The 21,144-nt window shown below is 32.8% G+C and overlaps 10 non-coding genes across 10 annotated transcripts; all 10 read right to left on the bottom strand.

The window, feature by feature from the left end:
* Window positions 1-443: 443 nt before the first annotated feature.
* TRNAP-AGG (transfer RNA proline (anticodon AGG)) lies at window positions 444-515 on the bottom strand. The gene has a single exon. It is a non-coding gene; the product is annotated as a tRNA-Pro (tRNA).
* A 2,831-nt stretch (window positions 516-3,346) lies between these two features.
* On the bottom strand, window positions 3,347-3,418 carry TRNAP-AGG (transfer RNA proline (anticodon AGG)). Its single transcript has one exon. It is a non-coding gene; the product is annotated as a tRNA-Pro (tRNA).
* Window positions 3,419-5,189: 1,771 nt separating this feature from the next.
* Window positions 5,190-5,261, bottom strand: TRNAP-AGG (transfer RNA proline (anticodon AGG)). The gene has a single exon. It is a non-coding gene; the product is annotated as a tRNA-Pro (tRNA).
* Window positions 5,262-6,112: 851 nt separating this feature from the next.
* Window positions 6,113-6,184, bottom strand: TRNAP-AGG (transfer RNA proline (anticodon AGG)). The gene has a single exon. It is a non-coding gene; the product is annotated as a tRNA-Pro (tRNA).
* Window positions 6,185-7,032: 848 nt separating this feature from the next.
* TRNAL-AAG (transfer RNA leucine (anticodon AAG)) lies at window positions 7,033-7,104 on the bottom strand. Its single transcript has one exon. It is a non-coding gene; the product is annotated as a tRNA-Leu (tRNA).
* An 849-nt stretch (window positions 7,105-7,953) lies between these two features.
* TRNAP-AGG (transfer RNA proline (anticodon AGG)) lies at window positions 7,954-8,025 on the bottom strand. Its single transcript has one exon. It is a non-coding gene; the product is annotated as a tRNA-Pro (tRNA).
* A 3,612-nt stretch (window positions 8,026-11,637) lies between these two features.
* Window positions 11,638-11,709, bottom strand: TRNAP-AGG (transfer RNA proline (anticodon AGG)). Its single transcript has one exon. It is a non-coding gene; the product is annotated as a tRNA-Pro (tRNA).
* A 1,769-nt stretch (window positions 11,710-13,478) lies between these two features.
* Window positions 13,479-13,550, bottom strand: TRNAP-AGG (transfer RNA proline (anticodon AGG)). Its single transcript has one exon. It is a non-coding gene; the product is annotated as a tRNA-Pro (tRNA).
* A 2,082-nt stretch (window positions 13,551-15,632) lies between these two features.
* Window positions 15,633-15,704, bottom strand: TRNAP-AGG (transfer RNA proline (anticodon AGG)). Its single transcript has one exon. It is a non-coding gene; the product is annotated as a tRNA-Pro (tRNA).
* Window positions 15,705-19,316: 3,612 nt separating this feature from the next.
* Window positions 19,317-19,388, bottom strand: TRNAP-AGG (transfer RNA proline (anticodon AGG)). Its single transcript has one exon. It is a non-coding gene; the product is annotated as a tRNA-Pro (tRNA).
* Between the last annotated feature and the right edge of the window lie 1,756 nt (window positions 19,389-21,144).

Here is a 21,144-nt window from a genome sequence, read left to right as displayed (position 1 = left end):
TAGGGGTTCCTATAGAGTTTGAACTTTTATGATAGTTGGAACCTAAGACTTGTCTCTTACTGTGTGCAACTTAAGCATACAGACCAAGAAGAAAGAAAAAAAACAAAAACCTGCAATTAATTGTTGACCTTTTTGTTTGTCAAAAAGAGCCTATTCTTTTAAGCCACTCATTGTTTCTTAGAAAAAAGCAAGGTAAGATAAAAACCTGCAATTTCATTTTGACAGTTTTTTATTTGTCAAAATGAGACTTCTTGAAGCCACTGAAGGTTACTTAGACAAAATGGAATCTACAGTATACCCAATATACCACCAAATGGTTGACAGTTTACTAAATATGCATAAGTATATACTTTTTTGATGGATTGGCAAAAGCAAAATTCACTTGATGCTTTTGACATTAATAAGATAATGGAACCATGGGATTTAAAAGAACCTGAGAAGATGGGCTCGTCCGGGAGTTGAACCCGGGACCTCTCGCACCCTAAGCGAGAATCATACCGCTAGACCAACGAGCCAACTGTTAATGCTGTTTCATGTATACTAATAAAATTGGAAGTGAAACTGTTGGAATACATTAGTAAGTATTTTAAAATACTATCAGATAATAGAACTAAGCACTTTTAAAGAACCTGAGAAAACAGGCTTATCCAGGATATGAATCTGGGGCCTTTTGCACCCAAAGCAAAAATCATACACCCAGACCAACAAGCCATAAGTTAAATAATTTCTTATTCAGATTTTACCATTTTTAAAGTAAAACTCAAATTATTTAATAAAAAAATGCAATAAGCTGGAAAAAAAGATGTTACATTTTAAAAATACCATAACAATTTAAAAATGTATTGGTAGCATAGCTAAAATGTTTCCTTAAGGTAAATTTTTGTCCAAGTATGCATATTTGGAAAGTTCAGTGCCAAGATTTAGGGGTTCCTATAGAGTTTGAACTTTTCTGATAGTTGGAACCTAAGACTTGTCTCTTACTGTGTGCAACTTAAGCATACAGACCAAGAAGAAAGAAAAAAAACAAAAACCTGCAATTAATTGTTGACCTTTTTGTTTGTCAAAAAGAGCCTATTCTTTGAAGCCACTCATTGTTTTTTAGAAAAAAGCAAGGTAAGAGAAAAACCTATAATTTCATTTTGAAAGTTTTTAATTTGTCAAAATGAGACTTCTTTGAAGCCACTCAAGATTACTTAGACAAAATGGAATCTACAGTATACCCAATATACCACCAAATGGTAGACAGTTTACTAAATATGCATAAGTATATATTTTTTTTATGGATTTTCAAAAGCAAAATTCACTTGATGCTTTTGACATCAATCAGTTAATGGAACCATGGGATTTAAAATAAACTGAGAAGATAGGCTCGTCCAGGATTTGAACCCGGGACCTCTCACACCCTAAGGGAGAATCATACCCCTAGACCAACGTGCCAACTGTTCATGCATTTTTCATGTATACTAATGAAATTGGAAGTGAAACTGTTGGAAGACATTAGTAAGTATTTTAAAATACTATCAGATAATAGAACTAAGCACTTTTAAAGAACCTGAGAAAACAGGCTTATCCAGGATATGAATCTGGGGCCTTTTGCACCCAAAGCAAAAATCATACACCCAGACCAACAAGCCACAAGTTAAATAATTTCTTATTCAGATTTTACCATTTTTAAAGTAAAACTCAAATTATTTAATAAAAAAATGCAATACGCTGGAAAAAAAGATGTTACATTTTAAAAATACCATAACAATTAAAAAAATGTATTGGTAGCATAGTTAAAATGTTTCCTTAAGGTAAATTTTTGTCCAAGTATGCATATTTGGAAAGTTCAGTGCCAAGATTTAGGGGTTCCTATAGAGTTTGAACTTTTATGATAGTTGGAACCTAAGACTTGTCTCTTACTGTGTGCAACTTAAGCATACAGACCAAGAAGAAAGAAAAAAAAGCAAAAACCTGCAATTAATTGTTGACCTTTTTGTTTGTCAAAAAGAGCCTATTCTTTTAAGCCACTCATTGTTTTTTAGAAAAAAGCAAGGTAAGAGAAAAACCTATAATTTCATTTTGAAAGTTTTTAATTTGTCAGAATGAGACTTCTTGAAGCCACTGAAGGTTACTTAGACAAAATGGAATCTACAGTATACCCAATATACCACCAAATGGTTGACAGTTTACTAAATATGCATAAGTATATACTTTTTTGATGGATTAGCAAAAGCAAAATTCACTTGATGCTTTTGACATCAATAAGATAATGGAACCATGGGATTTAAAAGAACCTGAGAAGATGGGCAAATGGTTGACAGTTTACTAAATATGCATAAGTATATATTTTTTTATGGATTTTCAAAAGCAAAATTCACTTGATGCTTTTGACATCAATCAGATAATGGAACCATGGGATTTAAAACAATCTGAGAAGATGGGCTCGTCCGGGATTTGAACCCGGGACCTTTCGCACCCTAAGCAAGAATCATACCCCTAGACCAACGTGCCAACTGTTCATGCATTTTTCATGTATACTAATGAAATTGGAAGTGAAACTGTTGGAATACATTAGTAAGTATTTTAAAATACTATCAGATAATAGAACTAAGCACTTTTAAAGAACCTGAGAAAACAGGCTTATCCAGGATATGAATCTGGGGCCTTTTGCACCCAAAGCAAAAATCATACACCCAGACCAACAAGCCACAAGCTAAATAATTTCTTATTCAGATTTTACCATTTTTAAAGTAAAACTCAAATTATTTAATAAAAAAATGCAATAAGCTGGAAAAAAAGATGTTACATTTTAAAAATACCATAACAATTTAAAAATGTATTGGTAGCATAGCTAAAATGTTTCCTTAAGGTAAATTTTTGTCCAAGTATGCATATTTGTAAAGTTCAGTGCCAAGATTTAGGGGTTCCTATAGAGTTTGAACTTTTCTGATAGGTGGAACCTAAGACTTGTCTCATACTGTGTGCAACTTAAGCATACAGACCAAGAAGAAAGAAAAAAACAAAAACCTGCAATTAATTGTTGACCTTTTTGTTTGTCAAAAAGAGCCTATTCTTTGAAGCCACTCATTGTTTCTTAGAAAAAAGCAAGGTAAGAGAAAAACCTGTAATTTCATTTTGACAGTTTTTAATTTGTCAAAATGAGACTTCTTTGAAGCCACTCAAGATTACTTAGACAAAATGGAATCTACAGTATACCCAAAATACCACCAAATGGTTGACAGTTTACTAAATATGCATAAGTATATACTTTTTTGATGGATTGGCAAAAGCAAAATTCACTTGATGCTTTTGACATCAATAAGATAATGGAACCATGGGATTTAAAAGAACCTGAGAAGATGGGCTCATCCGGGATTTGAACCCGGGACCTCTCGCACCCTAAGCAAGAATCATCCCCCTAGACCAACGAGCCAACTGTTAATGCGTTTTCATGTATACTAATAAAATTGGAAGTGAAACTGTTGGAATACATTAGTAAGTATTTTAAAATACTATCAGATAATAGAACTAAGCACTTTTAAAGAACCTGAGAAAACAGGCTTATCCAGGATATGAATCTGGGGCCTTTTGCACCCAAAGCAAAAATCATACACCCAGACCAACAAGCCATAAGTTAAATAATTTCTTATTCAGATTTTACCATTTTTAAAGTAAAACTCAAATTATTTAATAAAAAAATGCAATACGCTGGAAAAAAAGATGTTACATTTTAAAAATACCATAACAATTAAAAAATGTATTGGTAGCATAGCTAAAATGTTTCCTTAAGGTAAATTTTTGTCCAAGTATGCATATTTGGAAAGTTCAGTGCCAAGATTTAGGGGTTCCTTTAGAATTTGAACTTTTATGATAGTTGGAACCTAAGACTTGTCTCTTACTGTGTGCAACTTAAGCATACAGACCAAGAAGAAAGAAAAAAAACAAAAACCTGCAATTAATTGTTGACCGTTTTGTTTGTCAAAAAGAGCCTATTCTTTGAAGCCACTCATTGTTTCTTAGAAAAAAGCAAGGTAAGAGAAAAACCTGCAATTTCATTTTGACAGTTTTTTATTTGTCAAAATGAGACTTCTTGAAGCCACTGAAGGTTACTTAGACAAAATGGAATCTACAGTATACCCAATATACCACCAAATGGTTGACAGTTTACTAAATATGCATAAGTATATACTTTTTTGATGGATTGGCAAAAGCAAAATTCACTTGATGCTTTTGACATCAATAAGATAATGGAACCATGGGATTTAAAAGAACCTGAGAAGATGGGCTTGTCCGGGATTTGAACCCGGGAACTTTCGCACCCTAAGCGAGAATCATACCCCTAGACCAACGAGCCAACTGCTAATGCTTTTTCATGTATACTAATAAAATTGGAAGTGAAACTGTTGGAATACATTAGTAAGTATTTTAAAATACTATCAGATAATAGAACTAAGCACTTTTAAAGAACCTGAGAAAACAGGCTTATCCAGGATATGAATCTGGGGCCTTTTGCACCCAAAGCAAAAATCATACACCCAAACCAACAAGCCACAAGTTAAATAATTTCTTATTCAGATTTTACCATTTTTAAAGTAAAACTCAAATTATTTAATAAAAAAATGCAATACGCTGGAAAAAAAGATGTTACATTTTAAAAATACCATAACAATTAAAAAATGTATTGGTAGCATAGCTAAAATGTTTCCTTAAGGTAAATTTTTGTCCAAGTATGCATATTTGGAAAGTTCAGTGCCAAGATTTAGGGGTTACCTATAGAGTTTGAACTTTTATGATAGTTGGAACCTAAGACTTGTCTCTTACTGTGTGCAACTTAAGCATACAGACCAAGAAGAAAGAAAAAAAACAAAAACCTGCAATTAATTGTTGACCTTTTTGTTTGTCAAAAAGAGCCTATTCTTTTAAGCCACTCATTGTTTCTTAGAAAAAAGCAAGGTAAGAGAAAAACCTGCAATTTCATTTTGACAGTTTTTTATTTATCAAAATGAGACTTCTTGAAGCCACCCAAGGTTATTTAGACAAAATGGAATCTACAGTATACCCAATATACCACCAAATGGTTGACAGTTTACTAAATATGCATAAGTATATACTTTTTTGATGGATTGGCAAAAGCAAAATTCACTTGATGCTTTTGACATCAATAAGATATTGGAACCATGGGATTTAAAAGAACCTGAGAAGATGGGCTCATCCGGGATTTGAACCCGGGACCTCTCGCACCCTAAGCGAGAATCATACCCCTAGACCAACGAGCCAACTGTTAATGCTTTTTCATGTATACTAATAAAATTGGAAGTGAAACTGTTGGAATACATTAGTAAGTATTTTAAAATACTATCAGATAATAGAACTAAGCACTTTTAAATAACCTGAGAAAACAGGCTTATCCAGGATATGAACCTGGTGCCTTTTCCACTCAAAGCAAAAATCATACACTCAGACCAACAAGCCACAAGCTAAATAATTTCTTATTCAGATTTTACCATTTTTAAAGTAAAACTCAAATTATTTAATTAAAAAATGCAATAAGCTGGAAAAAAAGATGTTACATTTTAAAAATACCATAACAATTTAAAAATGTATTGGTAGCATAGCTAAAATGTTTCCTTAAGGTAAATTTTTGTCCAAGTATGCATATTTGGAAAGTTCAGTGCCAAGATTTAGGGGTTCCTATAGAGTTTGAACTTTTCTGATAGTTGGAACCTAAGACTTGTCTCTTACTGTGTGCAACTTAAGCATACAGACCAAGAAGAAAGAAAAAAAAACAAAAACCTGCAATTAATTGTTGACCTTTTTGTTTGTCAAAAAGAGCCTAATCTTTTAAGCCACTCATTGTTTCTTAGAAAAAAGCAAGGTAAGAGGAAAAACCTGCAATTTCATTTTGACAGTTTTTTATTTATCAAAATGAGACTTCTTGAAGCCACCCAAGGTTACTTAGACAAAATGGAATCTAAAGTATACCCAATATACCACCAAATGGTTGACAGTTTACTAAATATGCATAAGTATATACTTTTTTGATGGATTGGCAAAAGCAAAATTCACTTGATGCTTTTGACATCAATAAGATAATGGAACCATGGGATTTAAAAGAACCTGAGAAGATGGGCTCGTCCGGGATTTGAACCCGGGACCTCTCGCACCCTAAGCGAGAATCATACCCCTAGACCAACGAGCCAACTGTTAATGCTTTTTCATGTATACTAATAAAATTGGAAGTGAAACTGTTGGAATACATTAGTAAGTATTTTAAAATACTATCAGATAATAGAACTAAGCACTTTTAAAGAACCTGAGAAAACAGGCTTATCCAGGATATGAATCTGGGGCCTTTTGCACCCAAAGCAAAAATCATACACCCAGACCAACAAGCCATAAGTTAAATAATTTCTTATTCAGATTTTACCATTTTTAAAGTAAAACTCAAATTATTTAATAAAAAAATGCAATACGCTGGAAAAAAAGATGTTACATTTTAAAAATACCATAACAATTAAAAAATGTATTGGTAGCATAGCTAAAATGTTTCCTTAAGGTAAATTTTTGTCCAAGTATGCATATTTGGAAAGTTCAGTGCCAAGATTTAGGGGTTCCTATAGAGTTTGAACTTTTATGATAGTTGGAACCTAAGACTTGTCTCTTACTGTGTGCAACCTAAGCATACAGACCAAGAAGAAAGAAAAAAAAAAAAACCTGCAATTAATTGTTGACCTTTTTGTTTGTCAAAAAGAGCCTAATCTTTTAAGCCACTCATTGTTTTTTAGAAAAAAGCAAGGTAAGAGGAAAAACCTGCAATTTCATTTTGACAGTTTTTTATTTGTCAAAATGAGACTTCTTGAAGCCACTCAAGGTTACTTAGACAAAATGGAATCTACAGTATACCCAAAATACCACCAAATGGTTGACAGTTTACTAAATATGCATAAGTATATATTTTTTTATGGATTTTCAAAAGCAAAATTCACTTGATGCTTTTGACATCAATCAGATAATGGAACCATGGGATTTAAAAGAACCTGAGAAGATGGACTCGTCCGGGATTTGAACCCAGGACCTCTCGCACCTTAAGCAAGAATCATACCCCTAGACCAACGAGCCAACTGTTCATGCATTTTGATGCATACTAATTAAATTGGAAGTGAACCTGTTGAAATACATTAGGAAGTATTTTAAAATACTATCAGATAATAGAACTAAGCACTTTTAAAGAACCTGAGAAAACAGGCTTATCCAGGATATGAATCTGGGGCCTTTTGCACCCAAAGCAAAAATCATACACCCAAACCAACAAGCCACAAGTTAAATGATTTCTTATTCAGATTTTACCATTTTTAAAGTAAAACTCAAATTATTTAATAAAAAAATGCAATAAGCTGGAAAAAAAGATGTTACATTTTAAAAATACCATAACAATTTAAAAATGTATTGGTAGCATAGCTAAAATGTTTCCTTAAGGTAAATTTTTGTCCAAGTATGCATATTTGGAAAGTTCAGTGCCAAGATTTAGGGGTTCCTATAGAGTTTGAACTTTTATGATAGTTGGAACCTAAGACTTGTCTCTTACTGTGTGCAACTTAAGCATACAGACCAAGAAGAAAGAAAAAAAACAAAAACCTGCAATTAATTGTTGACCTTTTTGTTTGTCAAAAAGAGCCTATTCTTTTAAGCCACTCATTGTTTCTTAGAAAAAAGCAAGGTAAGATAAAAACCTGCAATTTCATTTTGACAGTTTTTTATTTGTCAAAATGAGACTTCTTGAAGCCACTGAAGGTTACTTAGACAAAATGGAATCTACAGTATACCCAATATACCACCAAATGGTTGACAGTTTACTAAATATGCATAAGTATATACTTTTTTGATGGATTGGCAAAAGCAAAATTCACTTGATGCTTTTGACATTAATAAGATAATGAAACCATGGGATTTAAAAGAACCTGAGAAGATGGGCTCGTCCGGGAGTTGAACCCGGGACCTCTCGTACCCTAAGCGAGAATCATACCGCTAGACCAACGAGCCAACTGTTAATGCTTTTTCATGTATACTAATAAAATTGGAAGTGAAACTGTTGGAATACATTAGTAAGTATTTTAAAATACTATCAGATAATAGAACTAAGCACTTTTAAAGAACCTGAGAAAACAGGCTTATCCAGGATATGAATCTGGGGCCTTTTGCACCCAAAGCAAAAATCATACACCCAGACCAACAAGCCATAAGTTAAATAATTTCTTATTCAGATTTTACCATTTTTAAAGTAAAACTCAAATTATTTAATAAAAAAATGCAATACGCTGGAAAAAAAGATGTTACATTTTAAAAATACCATAACAATTAAAAAATGTATTGGTAGCATAGCTAAAATGTTTCCTTAAGGTAAATTTTTGTCCAAGTATGCATATTTGGAAAGTTCAGTGCCAAGATTTAGGGGTTCCTATAGAGTTTGAACTTTTATGATAGTTGGAACCTAAGACTTGTCTCTTACTGTGTGCAACTTAAGCATACAGACCAAGAAGAAAGAAAAAAAACAAAAACCTGCAATTAATTGTTGACCTTTTTGTTTGTCAAAAAGAGCCTATTCTTTGAAGCCACTCATTGTTTCTTAGAAAAAATCAAGGTAAGAGAAAAACCTGCAATTTCATTTTGACAGTTTTTTATTTGTCAAAATGAGACTTCTTGAAGCCACTGAAGGTTACTTAGACAAAATGGAATCTACAGTATACCCAATATACCACCAAATGGTTGACAGTTTACTAAATATGCATAAGTATATACTTTTTTGATGGATTGGCAAAAGCAAAATTCACTTGATGCTTTTGACATCAATAAGATAATGGAACCATGGGATTTAAAAGAACCTGAGAAGATGGGCTCGTCGGGGATTTGAACCCGGGAACTTTCGCACCCTAAGCGAGAATCATACCCCTAGACCAACGAGCCAACTGCTAATGCTTTTTCATGTATACTAATAAAATTGGAAGTGAAACTGTTGGAATACATTAGTAAGTATTTTAAAATACTATCAGATAATAGAACTAAGCACTTTTAAAGAACCTGAGAAAACAGGCTTATCCAGGATATGAATCTGGGGCCTTTTGCACCCAAAGCAAAAATCATACACCCAGACCAACAAGCCACAAGTTAAATAATTTCTTATTCAGATTTTACCATTTTTAAAGTAAAACTCAAATTATTTAATAAAAAAATGCAATACGCTGGAAAAAAAGATGTTACATTTTAAAAATACCATAACAATTAAAAAATGTATTGGTAGCATAGCTAAAATGTTTCCTTAAGGTAAATTTTTGTCCAAGTATGCATATTTGGAAAGTTCAGTGCCAAGATTTAGGGGTTCCTATAGAGTTTGAACTTTTATGATAGTTGGAACCTAAGACTTGTCACTTACTGTGTGCAACTTAAGCATACAGACCAAGAAGAAAGAAAAAAAACAAAAACCTGCAATTAATTGTTGACCTTTTTGTTTGTCAAAAAGAGCCTATTCTTTGAAGCCACTCATTGTTTCTTAGAAAAAATCAAGGTAAGAGAAAAACCTGCAATTTCATTTTGACAGTTTTTTATTTGTCAAAATGAGACTTCTTGAAGCCACTCAAGGTTACTTAGACAAAATGGAATCTACAGTATACCCAATATACCACCAAATGGTTGACAGTTTACTAAATATGCATAAGTATATACTTTTTTGATGGATTGGCAAAAGCAAAATTCACTTGATGCTTTTGACATCAATAAGATAATGGAACCATGGGATTTAAAAGAACCTGAGAAGATGGGCTCGTCCGGGATTTGAACCCGGTAACTTTCGCACCCTAAGCGAGAATCATACCCCTAGACCAACGAGCCAACTGCTAATGCTTTTTCATGTATACTAATAAAATTGGAAGTGAAACTGTTGGAATACATTAGTAAGTATTTTAAAATACTATCAGATAATAGAACTAAGCACTTTTAAAGAACCTGAGAAAACAGGCTTATCCAGGATATGAATCTGGGGCCTTTTGCACCCAAAGCAAAAATCATACACCCAGACCAACAAGCCACAAGTTAAATAATTTCTTATTCAGATTTTACCATTTTTAAAGTAAAACTCAAATTATTTAATAAAAAAATGCAATACGCTGGAAAAAAAGATGTTACATTTTAAAAATACCATAACAATTAAAAAATGTATTGGTAGCATAGCTAAAATGTTTCCTTAAGGTAAATTTTTGTCCAAGTATGCATATTTGGAAAGTTCAGTGCCAAGATTTAGGGGTTCCTATAGAGTTTGAACTTTTATGATAGTTGGAACCTAAGACTTGTCTCTTACTGTGTGCAACTTAAGCATACAGACCAAGAAGAAAGAAAAAAAACAAAAACCTGCAATTAATTGTTGACCTTTTTGTTTGTCAAAAAGAGCCTATTCTTTTAAGCCACTCATTGTTTCTTAGAAAAAAGCAAGGTAAGATAAAAACCTGCAATTTCATTTTGACAGTTTTTTATTTGTCAAAATGAGACTTCTTGAAGCCACTGAAGGTTACTTAGACAAAATGGAATCTACAGTATACCCAATATACCACCAAATGGTTGACAGTTTACTAAATATGCATAAGTATATACTTTTTTGATGGATTGGCAAAAGAAAAATTCACTTGATGCTTTTGACATCAATAAGATAATGGAACCATGGGATTTAAAAGAACCTGAGAAGAGGGGCTCGTCAGGGAGTTGAACCTGGGACCTCTCGCACCCTAAGCGAGAATCATACCCCTAGACCAACGAGCCAACTGTTAATGCATTTTCATGTATACTAATAAAATTGGAAGTGAAACTGTTGGAATACATTAGTAAGTATTTTAAAATACTATCAGATAATAGAACTAAGCACTTTTAAAGAACCTGAGAAAACAGGCATATCCAGGATATGAATCTGGGGCCTTTTGCACCCAAAGCAAAAATCATACACCCAGACCAACAAGCCACAAGTTAAATAATTTCTTATTCAGATTTTTCCATTTTTAAAGTAAAACTCAAATTATTTAATAAAAAAATGCAATAAGCTGGAAAAAAAGATGTTACATTTTAAAAATACCATAACAATTTAAAAATGTATTGGTAGCATAGCTAAAATGTTTCCTTAAGGTAAATTTTTGTCCAAGTATGCATATTTGGAAAGTTCAGTGCCAAGATTTAGGGGTTCCTATAGAGTTTGAACTTTTCTGATAGTTGGAACCTAAGACTTGTCTCTTACTGTGTGCAACTTAAGCATACAGACCAAGAAGAAAGAAAAAAAACAAAAACCTGCAATTAATTGTTGACCTTTTTGTTTGTCAAAAAGAGCCTATTCTTTTAAGCCACTCATTGTTTCTTAGAAAAAAGCAAGGTAAGAGAAAAACCTGTAATTTCATTTTGATAGTTTTTTATTTATCAAAATGAGACTTCTTGAAGCCACCCAAGGTTACTTAGACAAAATGGAATCTACAGTATACCCAATATACCACCAAATGGTTGACAGTTTACTAAATATGCATAAGTATATACTTTTTTGATGGATTGGCAAAAGCAAAATTCACTTGATGCTTTTGACATCAATAAGATAATGGAACCATGGGATTTAAAAGAACCTGAGAAGATGGGCTCGTCCGGGATTTGAACCCGGGATCTCTCGCACCCTAAGCGAGAATCATACCCCTAGACCAACGAGCCAACTGTTCATGCATTTTTCATGTATACTAATGAATTTGGAAGTGAAACTGTTGGAATACATTAGTAAGTATTTTAAAATACTATCAGATAATAGAACTAAGCACTTTTAAAGAACCTGAGAAAACAGGCTAATCCAGGATATGTACCTGGGGCCTTTTCCACCCAAAGCAAAAATCATACACCCAGACCAACAAGCCACAAGCTAAATAATTTCTTATTCAGATTTTACCATTTTTAAAGTAAAACTCAAATTATTTAATAAAAAAAATGCAATACGCTGGAAAAAAAGATGTTACATTTTAAAAATACCATAACAATTTAAAAATGTATTGGTAGCATAGCTAAAATGTTTCCTTAAGGTAAATTTTTGTCCAAGTATGCATATTTGTAAAGTTCAGTGCCAAGATTTAGGGGTTCCTATAGAGTTTGAACTTTTCTGATAGGTGGAACCTAAGACTTGTCTCATACTGTGTGCAACTTAAGCATACAGACCAAGAAGAAAGAAAAAAAAAAAAACCTGCAATTAATTGTTGACCTTTTTGTTTGTCAAAAACAGCCTATTCTTTGAAGCCACTCATTGTTTCTTAGAAAAAAGCAAGGTAAGAGAAAAACCTGTAATTTCATTTTGACAGTTTTTAATTTGTCAAAATGAGACTTCTTTGAAGCCACTAAAGATTACTTAGACAAAATGGAATCTACAGTATACCCAATATACCACCAAACGGTAGACAGTTTACTAAATATGCATAAGTATATATTTTTGTATGGATTTTCAAAAGCAAAATTCACTTGATGCTTTTGACATCAATCAGATAATGGAACCATGGGATTTAAAAGAACCTGAGAAGACGGACTCGTCCGGGATTTGAACCGGGACCTCTCGCACCCTAAGCGAGAATCATACCCCTAGACCAATGAGCCAACTGTTCATGCATTTTGATGCATACTAATGAAATTGGAAGTGAACCTGTTGGAATACATTAGTAAGTATTTTAAAATACTATCAGATAATAGAACTAAGCACGTTTAAAGAACCTAAGAAAACAGGCTCATCCAGGATATGAACCTGGGGCCTTTTGCACCCAAAGCAAAAATTATACACGCAGACCAACAAGCCACAAGCTAAACAATTTCTTATTCAGATTTTACCATTTTTAAAGTAAAACTCAAATTATTTAATAAAAAAATGCAATAAGCTGGAAAAAAAGATGTTACATTTTAAAAATACCATAACAATTTAAAAATGTATTGGTAGCATAGCTAAAATGTTTCCTTAAGGTAAATTTTTGTCCAAGTATGCATATTTGGAAAGTTCAGTGCCAAGATTTAGGGGTTCCTATAGAGTTTGAACTTTTCTGATAGTTGGAACCTAAGACTTGTCTCATACTGTGTGCAACTTATGCATACAGACCAAGAAGAAAGAAAAAAACAAAAACCTGCAATTAATTGTTGACCTTTTTGTTTGTCAAAAAGAGCCTATTCTTTGAAGCCACTAATTGTTTCTTAGAAAAAAGCAAGGTAAGAGAAAAACCTGTAATTTCATTTTGACAGTTTTTAATTTGTCAAAATGAGACTTCTTTGAAGCCACTCAAGATTACTTAGACAATATGGTATCTACAGTATACCCAATATACCACCAAATGGTAGACAGTTTACTAAATATGCATAAGTATATATTTTTGTATGGATTTTCAAAAGCAAAATTCACTTGATGCTTTTGACATCAATCAGTTAATGGAACCATGGGATTTAAAATAATCTGAGAAGATGGGCTCATCCAGGATTTGAACCCGGGATCTCTCGCACCCTAAGCGAGAATCATACCCCTAGACCAACGAGCCAACCTGCAATTTTTTTTTTGACAGTTTTTTATTTGTCAAAATGAGACTTCTTGAAGCCACTTAAGGTTACTTAGACAAAATGGAATCTACAGTATACCCAATATACCACCAAATGGTTGACAGTTTACTAAATATGCATAAGTATATACTTTTTTGATGGATTGGCAAACGCAAAATTCACTTGATGCTTTTGACATCAATAAGATAATGGAACCATGGGATTTAAAAGAACCTGAGAAGATGGGCTCATCCGGGATTTGAACACGGGACTTCTCGCACCATAAGCGAGAATCATACCCCTAGATCAACGAGCCAACTGTTAATGCTTTTTCATGTATACTAATAAAATTGGAAGTGAAACTGTTGGAATACATTAGTAAGTATTTTAAAATACTATCAGATAATAGAACTAAGCACTTTTAAAGAACCTGAGAAAACAGGCTTATCCAGGATATGAATCTGGGGCCTTTTGCACCCAAAGCAAAAATCATACACCCAGACCAACAAGCCACAAGTTAAATAATTTCTTATTCAGATTTTACCATTTTTAAAGTAAAACTCAAATTATTTAATAAAAAAATGCAATAAGCTGGAAATAAAGATGTTACATTTTAAAAATACCATAACAATTTAAAAATGTATTGGTAGCATAGCTAAAATGTTTCCTTAAGGTAAATTTTTGTCCAGGTATGCATATTTGGAAAGTTCAGTGCCAAGATTTAGGGGTTCCTATAGAGTTTGAACTTTTCTGATAGTTGGAACCTAAGACTTGTCTCATACTGTGTGCAACTTATGCATACAGACCAAGAAGAAAGAAAAAAACAAAAACCTGCAATTAATTGTTGACCTTTTTGTTTGTCAAAAAGAGCCTATTCTTTGAAGCCACTCATTGTTTCTTAGAAAAAGCAAGGTAAGAGAAAAACCTGTAATTTCATTTTGACAGTTTTTAATTTGTCAAAATGAGACTTCTTTGAAGCCACTCAAGATTACTTAGACAAAATGGAATCGACAGTATACCCAATATACCACCAAATGGTTGACAGTTTACTAAATATGCATAAGTATATATTTTTTTATGGATTTTCAAAAGCAAAATTCACTTGATGCTTTTGACATCAATCAGATAATGGATCCATGGGATTTAAAAGAATCAGAGAAGATGGGCTCGTCCGGGATTTGAACCCAGGACCTCTCGCACCCTCAGTGAGAATCATACCCCTAGACCAATGATCCAACTGCTAACGCTTTTTCATGTATACTAATAAAATTGGAAGTGAAACTGTTGGAATACATTAGTAAGTATTTTAAAATACTATCAGATAATAGAACTAAGCACTTTTAAAGAACCTGAGAAAACAGGCTAATCCAGGATATGAACCAGGTGCCTTTTCCACTCAAAGCAAAAATCATACACCCAGACCAACAAGCCACAAGCTAAATAATTTCTTATTCAGATTTTACCATTTTTAAAGTAAAACTCAAATTATTTAATAAAAAAATGCAATAAGCTGGAAAAAAAGATGTTACATTTTAAAAATACCATAACAATTTAAAAATGTATTGGTAGCATAGCTAAAATGTTTCCTTAAGGTAAATTTTTGTCCAAGAATGCATATTTGGAAAGTTCAGTGCCAAGATTTAGGGGTTCCTATAGAGTTTGAACTTTTCTGATAGTTTGAACCTAAGACTTGTCTCATACTGTGTGCAACTTAAGCATAGAGACCAAGAAGAAAGAAAAAACAAAAACCTGCAATTAATTGTTGACCTTTTTGTTTGTCAAAAAGAGCCTATTCTTTTAAGCCACTCATTGTTTCTTAGAAAAAAGCAAGGTGAGAGAAAAACCTGCAATTTCATTTTGACAGTTTTTTATTTGTCAAAATGAGATTTCTTGAGTGGCTACTCAAGGTTACTTAGACAAAATGGAATCTACAGTATACCCAATATACCACCAAATGGTTGACAGTTTACTAAATATGCATAAGTATATACTTTTTTGATGGATTGGCAAAAGCAAAATTCACTTGATGCTTTTGACATCAATAAGATAATGGAACCATGGGATTTAAAAGAACTTGAGAAGATGGACTCGTCCGGGATTTGAACCCGGGAACTTTCGCACCCTAAGCGAGAATCATACCCCTAGACCAACGAGCCAACTGCTAATGCTTTTTCATGTATACTAATAAAATTGGAAGTGAAACTGTTGGAATACATTAGTAAGTATTTTAAAATACTATCAGATAATAGAACTAAGCACTTTTAAAGAACCTGAGAAAACAGGCTTATCCAGGATATGAATCTGGGGCCTTTTGCACCCAAAGCAAAAATCATACACCCAGACCAACAAGCCACAAGTTAAATAATTTCTTATTCAGATTTTACCATTTTTAAAGTAAAACTCAAATTATTTAATAAAAAAATGCAATACGCTGGAAAAAAAGATGTTACATTTTAAAAATACCATAACAATTAAAAAATTTATTGGTAGCATAGCTAAAATGTTTCCTTAAGGTAAATTTTTGTCCAAGTATGCATATTTGGAAAGTTCAGTGCCAAGATTTAGGGGTTCCTATAGAGTTTGAACTTTTCTGATAGTTGGAACCTAAGACTTGTCTCTTACTGTGTGCAACTTAAGCATACAGACCAAGAAGAAAGAAAAAAAGCAAAAACCTGCAATTAATTGTTGACCTTTTTGTTTGTCAAAAAGAGCCTAATCTTTTAAGCCACTCATTGTTTCTTAGAAAAAAGCAAGGTAAGAGAAAAAACCTGCAATTTCATTTTGACAGTTTTTTATTTGTCAAAATGAGACTTCTTGAAGCCACTCAAGGTTACTTAGACAAAAAGGAATCTACAGTATACCCAATATACCACCAAATGGTTGACAGTTTACTAAATATGCATAAGTATATACTTTTTTGATGGATTGGCAAAAGCAAAATTCACTTGATGCTTTTGACATTAATAAGATAATGGAAGCATGGGATTTAAAAGAACCTAAGAAGATGGGCTCGTCCGGGATTTGAACCCGGGACCTCTCGCACCCTACGCGAGAATCATATCCCTAGACCAATGAGCCAACTGCTAATGCTTTTTCATGTATACTAATAAAAATTGGAAGTGAAACTGTTGGAATACATTAGTAAGTATTTTAAAATACTATCAGATAATAGAACTAAGCACTTTTAAAGAACCTGAGAAAACAGGATAATCCAGGATATGAACCTGGTGCCTTTTCCACTCAAAGCAAAAATCCTACACCCAGACCAACAAGCCACAAGCTAAATCATTTCTTATTCAGATTTTACCATTTTTAAAGTAAAACTCAAATTATTTAATAAAAAAATGCAATAAGCTGGAAAAAAAGATGTTACATTTTAAAAATACCATAACAATTTAAAAATGTATTGGTAGCATAGCTAAAATGTTTCCTTAAGGTAAATTTTTGTCCAAGTATGCATATTTGGAAAGTTCAGTGCCAAGATTTAGGGGTTCCTATAGAGTTTGAACTTTTCTGATAGTTGGAACCTAAGACTTGTCTCATACTGTGTGCAACTTATGCATACAGACCAAGAAGAAAGAAAAAAACAAAAACCTGCAATTAATTGTTGACCTTTTTGTTTGTCAAAAAGAGCCTATTCTTTGAAGCCACTCATTGTTTCTTAGAAAAAAGCAAGGTAAGAGAAAAACCTGTAATTTCATTTTGACAGTTTTTAATTTGTCAAAATGAGACTTCTTTGAAGCCACTCAAAATTACTTAGACAAAATGGAATCTACAGTATACCCAATATACCACCAAATGGTAGACAGTTTACTAAATATGCATAAGTATATATTTTTTTATGGATTTTCAAAAGCAAAATTCACTTGATGCTTTTGACATCAATCAGATAATGGAACCATGGGATTTAAAAGAATCTGAGAAGATGGGCTCATCCAGGATTTGAACCCAGGACCTCTTGCACCGTAAGCGAGAATCATACCCCTAGACCAACGAGCCAACTGTTCATTAATTTTTCATGTATACTAATGAAATTGGAAGTGAAACTGTTGGAATACATTAGTAAGTATTTTAAAATACTATCAGATAATAGAACTAAGCACTTTTAAAGAACCTGAGAAAACAGGCTAATCCAGGATATGTACCTGGGGCCTTTTCCACCCAAAGCAAAAATCATACACCCAGACCAACAAGCCACAAGCTAAATAATTTCTTATTCAGATTTTACCATTTTTAAAGTAAAACTCAAATTATTTAATAAAAAAAATGCAATACGCTGGAAAAAAAGATGTTACATTTTAAAAATACCATAACAATTTAAAAATGTATTGGTAGCATAGCTAAAATGTTTCCTTAAGGTAAATTTTTGTCCAAGTATGCATATTTGTAAAGTTCAGTGCCAAGATTTAGGGGTTCCTATAGAGTTTGAACTTTTCTGATAGGTGGAACCTAAGACTTGTCTCATACTGTGTGCAACTTAAGCATACAGACCAAGAAGAAAGAAAAAAAAAAAAACCTGCAATTAATTGTTGACCTTTTTGTTTGTCAAAAACAGCCTATTCTTTGAAGCCACTCATTGTTTCTTAGAAAAAAGCAAGGTAAGAGAAAAACCTGTAATTTCATTTTGACAGTTTTTAATTTGTCAAAATGAGACTTCTTTGAAGCCACTAAAGATCACTTAGACAAAATGGAATCTACAGTATACCCAATATACCACCAAACGGTAGACAGTTTACTAAATATGCATAAGTATATATTTTTGTATGGATTTTCAAAAGCAAAATTCACTTGATGCTTTTGACATCAATCAGATAATGGAACCATGGGATTTAAAAGAACCTGAGAAGACGGACTCGTCCGGGATTTGAACCGGGACCTCTCGCACCCTAAGCGAGAATCATACCCCTAGACCAATGAGCCAACTGTTCATGCATTTTGATGCATACTAATGAAATTGGAAGTGAACCTGTTGGAATACATTAGTAAGTATTTTAAAATACTATCAGATAATAGAACTAAGCACGTTTAAAGAACCTAAGAAAACAGGCTCATCCAGGATATGAACCTGGGGCCTTTTGCACCCAAAGCAAAAATTATACACGCAGACCAACAAGCCACAAGCTAAACAATTTCTTATTCAGATTTTACCATTTTTAAAGTAAAACTCAAATTATTTAATAAAAAAATGCAATAAGCTGGAAAAAAAGATGTTACATTTTAAAAATACCATAACAATTTAAAAATGTATTGGTAGCATAGCTAAAATGTTTCCTTAAGGTAAATTTTTGTCCAAGTATGCATATTTGGAAAGTTCAGTGCCAAGATTTAGGGGTTCCTATAGAGTTTGAACTTTTCTGATAGTTGGAACCTAAGACTTGTCTCATACTGTGTGCAACTTATGCATACAGACCAAGAAGAAAGAAAAAAACAAAAACCTGCAATTAATTGTTGACCTTTTTGTTTGTCAAAAAGAGCCTATTCTTTGAAGCCACTAATTGTTTCTTAGAAAAAAGCAAGGTAAGAGAAAAACCTGTAATTTCATTTTGACAGTTTTTAATTTGTCAAAATGAGACTTCTTTGAAGCCACTCAAGATTACTTAGACAATATGGTATCTACAGTATACCCAATATACCACCAAATGGTAGACAGTTTACTAAATATGCATAAGTATATATTTTTGTATGGATTTTCAAAAGCAAAATTCACTTGATGCTTTTGACATCAATCAGTTAATGGAACCATGGGATTTAAAATAATATGAGAAGATGGGCTCATCCAGGATTTGAACCCGGGATCTCTCGCACCCTAAGCGAGAATCATACCCCTAGACCAACGAGCCAACCTGCAATTTTTTTTTTGACAGTTTTTTATTTGTCAAAATGAGACTTCTTGAAGCCACTTAAGGTTACTTAGACAAAATGGAATCTACAGTATACCCAATATACCACCAAATGGTTGACAGTTTACTAAATATGCATAAGTATATACTTTTTTGATGGATTGGCAAACGCAAAATTCACTTGATGCTTTTGACATCAATAAGATAATGGAACCATGGGATTTAAAAGAACCTGAGAAGATGGGCTCATCCGGGATTTGAACACGGGACTTCTCGCACCATAAGCGAGAATCATACCCCTAGATCAACGAGCCAACTGTTAATGCTTTTTCATGTATACTAATAAAATTGGAAGTGAAACTGTTGGAATACATTAGTAAGTATTTTAAAATACTATCAGATAATAGAACTAAGCACTTTTAAAGAACCTGAGAAAACAGGCTTATCCAGGATATGAATCTGGGGCCTTTTGCACCCAAAGCAAAAATCATACACCCAGACCAACAAGCCACAAGTTAAATAATTTCTTATTCAGATTTTACCATTTTTAAAGTAAAACTCAAATTATTTAATAAAAAAATGCAATAAGCTGGAAAAAAAGATGTTACATTTTAAAAATACCATAACAATTTAAAAATGTATTGGTAGCATAGCTAAAATGTTTCCTTAAGGTAAATTTTTGTCCAGGTATGCATATTTGGAAAGTTCAGTGCCAAGATTTAGGGGTTCCTATAGAGTTTGAACTTTTCTGATAGTTGGAACCTAAGACTTGTCTCATACTGTGTGCAACTTATGCATACAGACCAAGAAGAAAGAAAAAAACAAAAACCTGCAATTAATTGTTGACCTTTTTGTTTGTCAAAAAGAGCCTATTCTTTGAAGCCACTCATTGTTTCTTAGAAAAAGCAAGGTAAGAGAAAAACCTGTAATTTCATTTTGACAGTTTTTAATTTGTCAAAATGAGACTTCTTTGAAGCCACTCAAGATTACTTAGACAAAATGGAATCGACAGTATACCCAATATACCACCAAATGGTTGACAGTTTACTAAATATGCATAAGTATATATTTTTTTATGGATTTTCAAAAGCAAAATTCACTTGATGCTTTTGACATCAATCAGATAATGGATCCATGGGATTTAAAAGAATCAGAGAAGATGGGCTCGTCCGGGATTTGAACCCAGGACCTCTCGCACCCTCAGTGAGAATCATACCCCTAGACCAATGATCCAACTGCTAACGCTTTTTCATGTATACTAATAAAATTGGAAGTGAAACTGTTGGAATACATTAGTAAGTATTTTAAAATACTATCAGATAATAGAACTAAGCACTTTTAAAGAACCTGAGAAAACAGGCTAATCCAGGATATGAACCAGGTGCCTTTTCCACTCAAAGCAAAAATCATACACCCAGACCAACAAGCCACAAGCTAAATAATTTCTTATTCAGATTTTACCATTTTTAAAGTAAAACTCAAATTATTTAATAAAAAAATGCAATAAGCTGGAAAAAAAGATGTTACATTTTAAAAATACCATAACAATTTAAAAATGTATTGGTAGCATAGCTAAAATGTTTCCTTAAGGTAAATTTTTGTCCAAGAATGCATATTTGGAAAGTTCAGTGCCAAGATTTAGGGGTTCCTATAGAGTTTGAACTTTTCTGATAGTTGGAACCTAAGACTTGTCTCATACTGTGTGCAACTTAAGCATAGAGACCAAGAAGAAAGAAAAAACAAAAACCTGCAATTA

This window comes from Pseudophryne corroboree, chromosome 3, assembly GCF_028390025.1.
Source record: "Pseudophryne corroboree isolate aPseCor3 chromosome 3, aPseCor3.hap2, whole genome shotgun sequence".
Classification (NCBI taxonomy): Eukaryota; Metazoa; Chordata; class Amphibia; order Anura; family Myobatrachidae; genus Pseudophryne; species Pseudophryne corroboree.
This window is presented reverse-complemented; position numbering and strand designations above follow the sequence as displayed.